Source organism: Pipistrellus kuhlii, unplaced genomic scaffold, assembly GCF_014108245.1.
Source record: "Pipistrellus kuhlii isolate mPipKuh1 unplaced genomic scaffold, mPipKuh1.p scaffold_m20_p_2, whole genome shotgun sequence".
NCBI classification, from domain to species: domain Eukaryota; kingdom Metazoa; phylum Chordata; class Mammalia; order Chiroptera; family Vespertilionidae; genus Pipistrellus; species Pipistrellus kuhlii.
The window spans coordinates 99,749,514-99,761,853 of NW_023425515.1; the positions used below are offsets into that span (position 1 = coordinate 99,749,514).

Genomic DNA, 12,340 nt, shown 5'->3' on the forward strand with positions numbered 1-12,340 from the left:
ACCCAGCACTGGTGCAGGGAGGCACACCTTGAGGTCCCCTGTCAAGCCCCACAGGGTGGGAAGGTGCAGCCTCAAGTCCCCCTGCTCGGCGCCCTGGTGGGGTGTGTAGCCTCAGGTCCTTTGTTAAGCCCCACCAGGCAGGAGGTGCAGTCTGAGGTCCCCCAGCCTGGCACCTGGGTGGAGGGTGCAGCCTGAGGTCTCCCATCAAGCCCTGCCAGGTGGAGGGCACAACCTGAGGTCCCCCATCAAGCCCCACCAGGCAGGGGCTTGGCCTTAAGCCCTGCTGGGCAGGGAGCGCAGCCTGAAGTCCCCTGTCAAGCCCCATGGGGGTCTGGGTGGGGACACAGCCTCATGTCCCTGCTGATTGCTCATTAAGGATCTTTACAGGAACTCAGCTTCCACTGTGGATGCAGCATCTTGTGTTACAGAAACCCCACCTCCACTGTGGGTGCAGCCATTTTGTGTTATGGAAACCCCCACTTCCGCTTTGGGCACTGTCATCTTTGTGGTGGAGTGATGGTAAATTTGCATATTCCGCCGAAACCGGTTTGGCTCAGTGGTAGAGCGTCGGTCTGTGGACTAAAAGATCCCAGGTTTGATTCCGGTCAAGGGCATGTACCTTGGTTGCGGGCACATCCCCGGTAGGTAGGGGGTGTGCAAGAGGCAGCTGGTCGATGTTTCTCTCTCATTGACGTTTCTAGCCCTCTATCTCTCTCCCTTCCTCCTCTCTTTAAAATATCTATAAAATATATTTTTTTAAAAATTTGCATATTCCCTCTTTATTATATAGGATTATATAGGATGTGTTGGAGAAAAGCCTATTTCTAAGCTCCTAAAGAGTTCCTTATATTATTTTTCTATTCTGCTGGAACAAATTACCACAAACTTAAGTGGCTTAAAACAACATATTTGTTCTCTTATATTCTGGAGGTGAAAAGTCTGGAATTAGTTTCACTGGGCTAAAATCAAACTGTCAGCAGGGTGTTTTCTTCTGGAACTGCTGCCAGACAAGGAGACCTGGCTGTGGGCAGGTCTCCCTAGGGCTGGCCAGTAGTGTGTGAGTTCTGACTTTGTGCAGGAAATATTTCACACCACAGATCCAGGTGATTATGAGGAAATGTTTATTAAAGCTGGGAACAATGAAATAAGGAAGTGCTTAGCATAGAAGGTGTTACAAAGCGAGTCCCCAAGAGATGGACCACCGGAGCCAATTTGATTAAGCATGCTAGAATTTATTACAGATTCGAATCTGGACTCAAACCATGGCTGACACAGCAGCCAGTAAACACCCAGGTAAGAGCCCCGATGGAGGGGCAGTCCCTCCAGAGCGCTCACACAAAAACACAGACAAACACACACCTACCGCGGCCAGTCAGGCTCTTCGGAATGGGGGTCCCTCATGGTCCTGGCTGGGGATTCCAGTCATGATCCCCAAGGACCACCAGGGAGCCGAGTCCGATGCAGTAAACAAAAGAGCCATCTCCATGCTAGCATGGGCCCTGTCCCACTCACGCCGGCAGCATGGCGGAAGAGAGCGAAATTCGCCCAGTCCAGGAGTTTTATTCAGGTCGGTGATGTCACTGCCTCGGCTAACCCTGATTGGCCCCTCAGGACAAACAACTGGCCAATCAGTTGTCTGTTCCTAAATCCTAAAGACTAAATTCTAAAGACTGGGGACAGCCTGCAGGGTTGGTTCCCAGTCACACTCTGCTTGACATTGGATGTGGCCCTATCTTGCCCATAATACAAAAGCAGAACTAAAGGTTATCTACAGTTTCTACCCCTGAAGCTACTGAGTCAGTGGGAGTCAATCTCCTGTAACTACCCTATTGTTTAAGCAAGCAATCGAAGGTAGAAGTCAGATAGCAAGGTTAAAATTCAAACAGCAGTTTTTACCCAAGTATGAGTGCTACCATATTTCAGAAGGAGCAACAGGAGAGCCCAGGCTGGGCTGCCTTAATTCTCTGGAAAGTCAAAAAAAGGTCTTGGGGACAGGGCCAGAGGTTTTTTCCTGGAATGAGTTGCCACTGCCCATTGCTGCCCTGGTCACAAGTCTCATGGGATCCTAGGGTTTAGGAGATGTGTGTCTGTGAGTGGGGGGAGAGAGGGAAGAGAAGAAGGGAAAAGGAAGAATGGTGGCTGCCCTCAGAGGGAGAGCATGTGCTGGATCCTTTGTCTTGAGGGCTTTTATCTCTTTCTCATGGGTGGGAATCTTAGGGGAGGTCTTGGGGGAAACAACAGAATATTCATCAGTTTCCCAGGTGTGCTCCTCCAGGGCCGTGGTCTCCATGGATTGGTCAGTGTCAGAGCAGAGATTGTTAGTCATTGCAGCTGGTCCTGGAGTCGCTCACCTGATTTTTCTGTTTCTCTGGGTCTGAAGCTGAAATATAGCTGAGGCCTAGATGTTATCTCTAGGGAGGTGACCTTGTGTGTCTCCTATAAGGTGCTCTGCAGTTTGCTCAGTTCTCTGTCTCAGTTTCCCAATTTTGTTTGTCCTAGCTTCTTAGCCTATCTTGGAAGCTTGAAAGAGAATCAGTTTCCTTGCCTTTTTTAAGCTTCTGGAGGCTGTGGCTCCTTGACAGTGGCTCCTTTTTTGTCTTTAAGGCACATCATCATATCTCGGCTTCTGACATATTTTCTTTTCCTCCATAGCAATCAGACCTTACTCTCATGAAGGTAATTGTGGTTACATTCAGAGCTGACCTACCTAGTCTAGGATGCTCTCCCCTTCTCAAGATCCTTAATTTAATATTCTCTGCAAAGTCCCTTTGCATATGAAGTAACATAAGTTCCAAGAATTAGAATGTGGACAGTTTAGGGGCCATTATTTAGCTAATCACACCCTCAAAGCCAGTCTTTTCCTCTAGATCTTCCTTCTCAGCTCCTCTTTTCTCCCTTTTTTTTGGTTCCTTCCCCATAACTTATAAATTTAAGTTCTCCCAAATTAAAAAACAACTCTCTTGACTATCTTGCTCTAGCTTTTTCTGCCATGTTTTTTTTCTTTGTATACAACTGTTTTAAAAAATAATTTCATTTAGCCAAAACCAGTTTGGCTCAGTGGATAGAACACTGGCCTGCGGACTGAAAGGTCCCAGGTTCGATTCCAGTCAAGGGCATGTACCTTGGTTGCAGGCACATCCCCAGTAGGGGGTGTGCAGGAGGCAGCTGATCAACATTTCTCTCTCATTGATGTTTCTAACTCTTTATCCCTCTCCCTTCCTCTCTGTAAAAAATCAATAAAATATATTAAAAATAATAATTTCATTTCATTTTCATTTTCATTTCAGCAATGAAATGAAAAAAAAAAAAGTGATGAAAAGCCCAAATCTGAAGAGAAAAACAAGTATTTGGAGGTAGAAGCTTTCTTCAGGATTTGTGCCAGTCTTTGATGACCTAGAACTTCATTCTTACAGGCCATGCTTGGGAATAAAGGGTAGAGCTCAGGGTCCAGGCAAGAGGGGACATTTGATCAAAAACCATAAGGGACCAACAAAAATTACACCAACACGACTGAACTAACTTTCCCTATAACCCACAGGTGATAGGAAGGAACATCAGTTTTGGCCTTAGCTTTTGATAAAAGGAAGAAGAGGTAGAGAATTCCTAACCAAAAAACAGTCCACTTATAAGTCTAGGGTTACAATTTATACTAAATGCACTCAAGAATTTAATTTATAGAGTTTCCAAGTTGGTAGTGCCCACAGGGGCTGACAGAAGAAAATATAAATGCTCATTGGAAAAATGCATCTTAAACTTTAAGAATACCTATAGAAAAAAAATGGGAGGACACAAAATGGCAGCCAAATCGCAAATGTGTCCCAAGCCTTAAGAGTAGAGAGAAAGAGCATCTAAATTTAATAATATACAGCTGGAATTGGTAAAGTAGACACAGCTGGTGAGATAATTTGCAGCTGGGAAGATCAGAGGATGCTCAGAGAATGGTAGGATTGGGGATCTGAGCTAGAGAGAGTTGTGAGAACTCCAAACCCAGAGGGTCAGAAGGAAGCCACACTGCACTAAGTCCACATCCCTGTGACTGTGGAAAGGAATTCTACAGGACTGCTGGTGGCATGGGGTTATATATCTAAGTCCACAGCCATGAGAGGCTGAGCCCAAAGAGGAACTGCCCAAGCTACACGGTGCCAGGGGTAGAGAAACTCACAGTGGTTTCCACTCTTCTTGGTCTTTGCTTTTATTCACTAAACTCAGTTCATAGGACCTTTCAAATAAAAACACTCACCCATGACTGAGGTGCAGGTGGAAGTAGGACTTGTAAAGTCTGGGGAGAGGTGACCAGGAGTCCAACACTGGGACATTCCTGACCCTCTAGACATAAGCAGCCATTTTCTCCTGAAGAGCTATCTCCCAGCAATCTCCAGGCAATTTGTACCACTCAGACTATATCCTGAGGGGTACAAAGGACACAAAAAATCTGAATAGCCTCTAAGAGCCCTCAGGGACTAGATTGAGGAGCGGCCATTCAGTCTCAGAAAGCAATACAGCAACCTCCCTAACTAAATCTATGTCAGAAATAGATGCTGAGAGATTAAGATTGACAGCAGGCAGACAATCTAAGTTGGCAGACTGATCCTGCCTGCTGGCAGCCAAGGCAGTGGAGATAGACACAAAGGATGGAAATTCAAGATGGTGCTGACTACCTAACAAGGCACTGAGAAGTGTCAGACAGTATAGAAGAGTGGGATCATAAATCAGCCCCCATGGAGCATTAAAACAGCTGAAATGAACAACACTTCACTTATTTTTAAAATTTTATTTTTTATTTAAAAATTTAAAAATGTTGCCGAAACTGGTTTGGCTCAGTGGATGGAGCATCTGCCTGTGGACTGAAGGGTCCCGGGTTTGATTCCGGTCAAGGGTATGTACCTTGGTTGCGGGCACATCCCCAGTGGGGGGTGTGCAAGAGGCAGCTGATCGGTTTCTCTCTCATCGATGTTTCTAGCTCTCTATCTCCCTCTCTTCCTCTCTGTAAGAAATCAATAAAGTATAAATAAATAAATAAATAAATAAATAAAAATTTAAAAATGTTTCTTTGTTTTTTTCTTTTCACATTATTCTTCTTCATTCTATTTTTAATTATTTTATCTTATTTTTAAAATTGTTTTCTTTATCTTTCTTTTCTTCTTTTCTACTCATCCTCTTTCTATTATACTTCCTCTTTACTGAACTGAGGTCCTCCCCATATTCATTCAATTCCTTAACCTTACTTTCTGTATATAAGCTCTGCCTCTACAGATTCTGCCTCCACTCTCTTTTCTGGGTGTTCTTTGTTTGCATTTTCATTTATCTTTTTGTCTGTAGTGTTTTCTCCCCCCCCCCCCCCATATATATATATATATTACTTTTTCTTTTCTCTTACCATTTTATCCTTTCCTTGATATCATTTTTGCTCTGTTTTCTCTTCCCTAATTCTCTTTTCTCTAGTGGTCACTAATATTGGGGTTATCAGTATCCTGATTACATTCATGCTTTGTTTTGTGTTTTATTGAGTTGTAATTTGTGCTGTTTGGTCAATGTAGTAGAAAGTGAGCCACATAACCAGACACACTGAAAGGAGACTCCATCCATATATCGGACAATAATACTCAAGTCCAGTTACACCAAGATAACTCAAATTGCCCAAGTAGGAGGTATCCCTAGATTGCCCAGACCAGAGAGATTGTACCACTGGGTCCATAAAACATCTACTACATGAGACAAACTCAAAAAATCTGGGTAGCATAGCAGTTGATCTCGTCTGTTTCTTTGAATCACAAAGAAAAATTGGGAGACAAAGAAACAACCTCCCCTTCTAAAGTAAAGGAGGAATTATCAGAAAAGGAAATAACAAAATGCGGATAAGCAAGTTGTCAGAGAAAGAATTCAGAGCAATGTTATAAGGACACTGAAAAGGATGGAAGATAAATTCAACAATATGCATAAAAATCAAGAAGAAATGAAGAAGAATCAAGAGGAAGTGAAGAATGACGTAGCCACAATAAAGAACAAAACAAAGTTTCAACAATAGACCAGCAGTAAGGACTATATTAGTGAATTAGAAGACAATATAGATAAAGCACAGCAACAACTAGAAAGAAAACTTAAAAAGGAGGAGGAGAGCGTAAGGGAGCTTTGAGACAACATGAAATAAAACAACTCTGCATAATAGGGTACCAGAAGGAGAGGAAGTAGAGTGAGGAGTAGAAAACCTGTTTGAAGAAATACTAGTAATGACAGAAAACTTCCATGATATTGGGAATAAAAAACTCACACAAGTCGAAAAAGCTCACGAGTCCCAAACAAGATGAACCCAAATAGACTGACACCAAGACACATCATAATTAAATTGGAAAACACCAATGAAAAAGCAAGAATCTTAAAGGCTGCTAAAGAGAGACAGTAAGTTACCTATAAGGGATCTCCCATTAGACTATCAACTGATTTCTCTACAGAAACAAATCAAGCCAGAAGGAAATAGAATAAAATATACAAAGTGATACAAAGCAAGGGACTGAATCCAAGAGCACTATACCCAGTAAGGCTATCATTCAAAATTGGAGGTGAAATCAGCAGGTTCATAGACAAAAAAGGTCTAAGGGAGCTTATTACCACCAAGCCAGCAATGCAAGAAATGTTAAAAGCATGCTGTAAAAAATAAGAAATAGAAAGGGAAGGAGGAACACAGGCACAAAGGATAAAAATGGCAACAAACAAATACCTATCAATAATAATAAAAGAATAATATGCTAATTAGACCAGACAGCCTAACATCCTTCCTAGAGGACAAAGCTGTAATTATTTGCAGATGACATGGCATTGTACAGAGAAAACCCTAAAGACTCCAATAAAAACATAATAGACTTAATGAATTTGGCAATGTATAAGGGAGATCCCTTATAGGTAACTTACTGTCTCTCTTTAGCAGCCTTTAAGATTCTTGCTTTTTCATTGGTGTTTTCCAATTTAATTATGATGTGTCTTGGTGTCAGTCTATTTGGGTTCATCTTGTTTGGGACTCTTGTGAGCTTTTTCGACTTGTGTGAGTTTTTTATTCCCAATATCATGGAAGTTTTCTGTCAATACAAAATTCACATTCAGAAATCTATGGCTTTTTTATACACCGATAATGAACTCACAGAAAGAGAAACAAAACAAAAAAATCTCATTTACCATTGCAACAAAAAAAATTAAGATACCAGGAATAAATTTAACCAAGGAGGTAAAGAACCTATACTCAGAAAATTATCGGACACTGAAAAAAGAGATAAAGGAAGATATAAACAAATAAAAGAATAGTCTGTGTACATGGATTGGTAGAATCAACATCATCAAAATGTCCATACCCAAAGCAATCTATATATTCAATTCACTCTCCATTAAAATACCAATGCCTTACTTCAAAGACCCAGAACAAACTCTCCAAAAAGTCATCTGGGCATGTTAAGAGGAGAAGCCAAGATGGTGGCATAAGTACACACCTACACTGCTGCCTTGCACAACAATATCAAAACTACAACTAAAAGACAAAACAGACAACCATCCAGAACCACGGGAAAGCTGGCCAAGTGGAAATTCTACAGCTAGAAGAAAAGAGGAAAGAACATTGAGAATCAGAGGAGCTGCAGGAGGTAGAGGTAGGGAGACTCGTACACAGAGAGGACAAGCGGCTGTATGCATTGGCGGCTGACTTTCTAAAGCGGGAGGGAGTCAGAAGCTCCCGACTGTGCTGAACTCTAGTCCTGGGCAAGATGGGAAACCAAACTCATTTGGGTGGAATCTGGACTATGAGGGAAAGAGAAAGCACACTGAGAGTCGGAAGCTGTAGAAGGCAGAGGTCCAGAAGTGCGCATGCACAAAGAGGACTGACTGCTGAATGCACAGGAGGCTGAGTGTGCAACTGGCTCTCTAAAGCGGGAGGGAGAAGGAAACTCCTGACTGCACTGAACTCCAGTTCCAGGTAAGTTTCTGGGAACCCCAACTCATTCAGGGGAAAAAATGGACTGTCTGGCAGTGGGTGAAACTTGATGGTGGCTTTCTCCTGAGGTGCTTGCAGTGATTACTGAGGGACACTGAGTGCCAGGGGCCTCATAGGACAGGGCTGACAGAAAGCCAAGGCTATCTGTTCTTCCCTGAAACCTCACCCCATCCAAATTGAACACAGAGGCTTTTGCAATTTTCAAGTCTTATCTCATAAGAGTGTCTCCAGCACAGAAATTCTCCCAGTGCAGACATAGCTGATCCTCACAGCCAATTAGCCTGGAGGTTAATCCCTCCCAGTGATACCAACAATAATCAAGACTTAACTAAAACAAGATTGTGCACACAGCCCACAAAGGGGTGCACCAAGAGTGTCCACCTCAAGTCACTGTGCCCTAGAGAACACCTAGCACACAAAGCTACTCTACCATCTCAGGGAAGCAGTGAAAATGCAGAGACAAAGAAACAGATCACAAATGAAAGAAATGGAGGAAAACAAGTGATTGGACATAGAGTTCAAAACCACGGTTATAAGGTTTTTCATGAATATCCTAGAAAAGGCCGATAAATTTAGCGAGACCCTTGAGAATGAAAAAAGATCAACTAGAAATTAAGCATACACTGACTGAAATAAAAAATATTATACAGAGACTTAACAGCAGACTAGAAGCTGTCAAGTCAAATATTTGAAATACAAGGAAGCAAAAAACACCCAACTGGAAAAGCAAAAATAAAAAAGAATTTAAAAATTTGAACATAGTGTAAGGAGCCTCTGGGACAACCTCAAGTGTACCAACATCCAAATTATGGGGGTTCTCAAAGAAGAGAGAGAGCAAGATACTGAAAACCTATTTGAAGAAATAATGACTGAAAACATCCCCCACCTGGTGAAAGAAATAGACTTATAAGTCCAGGAAGTGCACAGAACCCCAAACAAAAGGAATCCAAAAAGGACCACACCAAGACATATCATAATTAAAATGCCAACAGCAAAAGACAAAGAAAATATTAAAAGCAGCAAGAGAAAAACAGTTAATTACCTACAAGGGAGCATTCTTATGGTGGTCAACTGATTTCTCAACAGAAACTATGCAGGCCAGACGAGAGTGGCAAGAAATATTCAAATATTTCTTGAATTAATAGCATGAACCTACAACAAAGATTACCCAGCAAAGTTATCATTCAGAATTGAAGGGCAGTAAAGAGCTTCACAGATAAGAAAAAGCTTAAGGAGTTTATCACCATCAAACCAGTATTATATGAAATGTTGAAATATATTCTTAAAGGGAGGAAGAAGAAAAAGGTAAAGATAAAAAAATTATGAACAACAAATACATGGCTAGCAACAAGTGAATCTAAAAATCAAGTGAATAAAAAAATCTGAAGAACAGAATAAACTGGTGAATATAATAGGGTCAGGGGCATAGAAAAGGAGTGGACTGACAATTCTCAGGGGGAAAGGGATGTGGGAGATGCAGGAAGAGACTGGACAAAAAGTGTATACCTATGGATAAAGACAGTGGAGGAGAGGTAAGAGTAGAGGGTGGGGTGGGAACCAGGTGGAGGGGAGCTTTGGGGGGAAAAAGAGGAACAATTGTAATAATGTGAACAATAAATATTTATTAAACTAAAATAATAATAATTATTATAATTATAATAATAATAAAGTCTTCTTGAATGTAAAAAGACCCTGAATAGCTGCAACAACCTGAGAAAGAAGAACAATGTTGGAGGGATCACAATACCAGATATCAAGCTATGTTACCAATCTATGGTTCTCAAAACTGCCTAGTACTGGCATAGAACACACATATAGACCAATGGAACTGAACAGGGAACCCAGAGATCAACCCAAGGCATTATGCTCAATTAACATTTGGCATAGGCATGAGCATACAGTGGAGTCTAGAGAGTCTCTTCAATAAATGGTGTTAGGAAAATTGGACAGATACATTCATAAAAGTGAATCTAGATTGTGGAGAGTGGCTACAGCATTCAGATTGGATCAGGCCTCAGACTGACTTATGGCAAAGCCACATACAAGTCTCAGCTTGAAGGCCAAAGCCCTCCCAGCACAATTATAGCCAAGAGGCTATCATTGTAAGCTTGACCTTATAGTTTGACCCTGCAGTCCTAGGTAGGAATGGGATATGGGCTGTTGGGTGTGCAGCAAGTGCTGCCTATACAACGCTTGATAGAGTTCGGAGAATGGCAACAAAAGCAAAGAAGCAGATTTGAAATTCGCAAGAATATTGTAAACGTCTTGCCCTTGTTTTGCTTTGTGCAACCTCTTTTTAAAATATAATAAATCTTTATTTTTCAGATTATTACAGGTGTTCCTCTTTTCCCCCCCCATAGATCCCATCCACCTGATTCTCCACCCCACCCCATGCCATTACCCCCTGCCACTATCTTCATCCATAGGTGTAAAATTTTTGTCCCATCTCTTCCAGCACCCCTCAAGCGCCCTTCCCCCTGAGAATTGTCAATCCACTCCCTTTCTATGCCTCTGATTCTATTATATTCACCAGTACATTCTGTTCTTCAGATTTTGTATTCACTTGATCTTTAGATTCACTTGTTGGTAGGTATGTATTTGATGTCTTTTTGTTCATAGTTTTTACCTTTACCTTTTTTTTTTTTCTTCTTCCTCTTCTTAAAGAATACCCTTCAGCATTTCATGAAATCCTGGTTTGGTGGTGATGAACTCCTTTAGCTTTTTCTTGTCTGTGAAGCTCTATCTGACATTCAATTCTGAATGATAGCTTTGCTGGGTAGAGTAATCTTGGTTGTATGTTCTTGCTGTTCATCACTTTGAATATTTCTTGCCACTCCCTTCTGGCCTGCATAGTTTCTGTTGCGAAATCAGCTAACAGTTGTATGGGTACTCCTTTATAGGCAACTAATTGCTTTTCTCTTGCTGCTTTTAATATTTTCTCTTTGTCTTTTGCCCTTGGTATTTTAATTATGATGTGTCTCAGTGTGGTCTTCTTTGAATTCCTCTTGTTTGGGGTTCTCTGTGCTTTTTGGACTTGTAAGTTTATGTCTTTCACCAGGTAGGGAAAGTTTTCTGTCATTATTTCTTTCAATAGGCCTTTGATATCCTGCTCTCTCTCTTCTTCTGGCTCCCCAAAAATCTGGATGTTGGTACCCTTAAAGCCGTCCCAGAGGCTCCTTACACTATCCTCACACTTTTGGATTCTTCTTTTTTTCTGCCTCTGGTTGGATGTTTTTTGTTTCCTCATATTCCAGATCTTTGGTTTGACTCTTGGGGTACGTTGATCTACAGTTGAGTTTCTGTATATTCTTTATTTCAGACTGTGTATGCTTAATTTCTGCCTGGTCCTTTTCCATTTTTTTTTTTTTTTTTTGTATTCTCATTAAGGTCCTTTTGAAGGTCTCTTCAAGTTTCTCAGCAGTTTTTATAAGATTCTTGAGTAACCTTATAAATGTGATTCTGAACTCTGTGTTGTCCAGTAGTTTACTTTCCTCCATCTCTCCCATTTGTGACATGCTTCTGTGTCTCCACATTTTGGTTGCCTCCCTGTGTTGATGGAGTGGCTTTGTGTGGTAGGTGACCTGTAGGGGCCAGTAGCTCAACTTCCCCAATCATCCAAGGTGGTTGTTCTTGGCACACCCCTTTGTGGGTTGAGTGCAAAGTCTTGGGGTAGTTATGCCTTGATTGCTGTTGGTACTCAGGGAGGAATTGACCTCCAGGCCAATTGGATGTGATGACTCACTATATCTATAATGGAAGAACTGCTGCATTGGAGACACACTTATGGTGCAAGCCTTGTTTCAGTGGAGCTTTGGTGCTCACTGAATCTGCCTCCTGAATGTGTCACATGGATGTGAGGAGTTGAAATCTGGTTTCTTACATTGACCATTGGATACATTGACTTCTAGATCTCCAATGGGGTGCAGTTCAGCTACTGTCTGAGGCCACCCTGAAGGATCTACAGAGAGAACCACAGTCCTCTCCTCCCTGCTTGGAGCTTGGAGGCTTTGGAGCTATCTGTACCAGGTTGCAAGTTTGCTAGGTTAAACTGCACTAGAGAAAGCCATTCATATGCAAAAGCCACTGCTTGGAGCTTGGGTGTGTTTGTAGATTGTGCAGGGTGGAGTCTCAGAGCGTCACTAGGCTAGGCGTCAAGTGGCAAACAGCAATGGCTGCCAGTCAGCTGTCTGCCTCTCTGACCTCGTGCCAGTGTCTCACGCCCCAGCACAGCAAACAATTATTCTTGCGCACAGCTCTGCAAGCAAGCCACCCTCACTTTCCATCCGTATGGCAGACAGTCCAGATTTTTTCCAGAAAATGGATTTCAGAGAGATTGGGAGATTTTCTCTCTTCAGGTTGAAGAAAGCA

At 42.0% G+C, this 12,340-nt stretch overlaps 1 protein-coding gene across 3 annotated transcripts in view; it reads left to right on the forward strand.

Moving 5' to 3' along the window:
• Positions 1 to 12,340, forward strand: part of PCOLCE2 (procollagen C-endopeptidase enhancer 2) — a 189,499-nt gene that overhangs the window by 125,379 nt on the left and 51,780 nt on the right. The gene's annotated exons all lie outside the window — the stretch shown is intronic.